We start from the raw sequence: 2,256 nt of genomic DNA, 5'->3' as shown, positions 1-2,256 counted from the left end.
CTCCTTTCTTTCTTTAAAAGGGTGAGGTAAAGGTGAAATGGCTAAGATAAAGGCTAGATGGCATGATGGCTGAGTACTAGGGAGCCAGACTTGGAGTTGGGAAGACCTGAGTTCAAACCCTAATTCAGACATTTAAATAGATACAGATCTTTCTTATGTCAAAACCAATACTCAATTCTCTAAACTATACTCTGGTATTGTTATGCTACATTATTATTAATATTATTATCCTTCATCTAGGTTTGTGATTTCCTCAGTATAGAGCACTCCCAGCATAGAAACAACTTCTAGCTATGGAAAATCAGTTCTTTTCTGTAACTTACATGCAATCTTAGAGAATTTTCTTGATATGACAAAATAAATTGTATTATTTAAATGTAATGAAATATTACTGCATGATAAGAAACAATAAAGACTTTCAGGATTGCCTGATTGTTAGAACATCATTTAAAGCCTCTTTCCCCTTTCCCCCTTCCCTCCCCCTCCTTTTTGGATACTTTTTTTCTGTTTTATATTTACATGCCTATGTGTAGCCTTAATAAATTCTGGGACTTTGGTTTTTATCTTAACTTCCACTTAAATTGGCAAATTTAATCCCAGAGGGTAGATAGACCCCCCCCCCCCTTAGGGATCTAGGAGTAGAATATCTGAAGGATTGTGATGTCTTTCTAATAAGTCTCAGTTCAAGTCCCTATTCCAGTATGCTTCTCCCTTCCTCCATGTCAATTGCTGTTTAAAGTTAATCTCTCCCTTACATCTTTGATTGTTCTAATAATTTATACTACATTACCAAAAAGAACAAGTTGATAGTACCTAGATATCTTCAATAAACAATTAACCCGTATTACCTTTTATATTCTTGGAAGAATGTGTTTATATTGATAAAATAGAATGAAAACCAGTTTCATAATGGAGTTGGTTTGGTGTGGGAATCAAGAGAATCAATTAGGTTTTATTTCATGAACACCACAACTCCATCTTGTGTTGCTACATGTATTCACTTCCATTTTGTTTTTCTGCAGATCATCCACAGGAAACTAGATGGTATAAGCCATCCATTGTTTCATAAAAGCAATTAATCAGCACCTCTCAATTCTGGGAAAAAAAAAGACTGAAATCTACTCATACCACTCCAAATCTCATTGAAACTCTCTCTTCCCATATTCCAACTTGGAAAGTCCTAATCTTTCTTCCAATTAGAAAGCAGATTAGCTAATTTTTGAATCCTGACTTGAATCCTATTAATTATTTTCTTTTAATTAATTGATCTTATTTGATTGTTTTTAATACATAAAAATCTGTCTCATTCTGTAGTAAGGATCTTTTGACTGACTGGCTTTTGACTGACTTTTAAAACACTCTCTATGAAGCATCCACCCCTCCAATTTTACTTCCAAATATGGCAAAACTGATGCATGAAATCACTTCTTTGCTTTCATTTCATGGTATCCCTGTTACTGGGCAGATCCATTCCTTGGCTTAGTACAGTATAAAATAGGTGTCCATTAATAAAGGCTTATTTTGTTCCATTTCTTCCTCCTTCTCAAAGGTATGGTAGCTGCAGCAATTTCTACCATGGAGGGGATCCTGTTTCTGCATCTCAGTTGACTTTTTCTTTTAAAATCTCACAAGATTCTAAACCAAAGGAAACAAGACACTAACAGTTGGTGTCCCCATCCCAGACAAAGGTCTCAGTAGGAGGCCAGTCATAGGCTGGTCTGGCAAGGTATGAATGGGAAGAACTGTCATTAGTCTTCCTTGGGTTAAAAGTGCTTCGTTTGCTTTTCTTAGTAGGAAGGAGAGTTTGCTTATCAATGACTTTTGTACAGACACATGCATTCAAACTTAATAATCAATTACAGCTATCTCTTCCACATCCTGACTTTCCCTAATGTGGTTTTGTTATAAACCAGGTTGGCATAAGAAATTAAATGGGAACTTTGGGGGAGTTTTGTGGAAGTGACAGGTGACACAGAAAAAGTTTAGAAACTCAGAAATGCAAAAGAATATGTACAGTATTATGTACTATCAACATAGTTTATTTTTTAATGCCATAATAATTTAGACTTCTCTGGTATGAAGGGAAGGCCAAAAAATTTTATGTGTATTTTCCAGATCAAGGGTTTGCTGTGCCCCTTGATGTGGAAGGGATAACTGTGAAAGACTTTCTGTCATTAATAAAGTGGACAGGAAATAGTCACAGAAAACTTGCCACATATTGGGAAGGGAATGACTGTGTTCCTCCTTACCATATCA

Source organism: Macrotis lagotis, chromosome 2 (assembly GCF_037893015.1).
Source record: "Macrotis lagotis isolate mMagLag1 chromosome 2, bilby.v1.9.chrom.fasta, whole genome shotgun sequence".
NCBI lineage: Eukaryota > Metazoa > Chordata > Mammalia > Peramelemorphia > Peramelidae > Macrotis > Macrotis lagotis.
The sequence above is the reverse complement of the archived record's forward strand: the minus strand, read 5'-3'. Positions refer to the sequence as shown.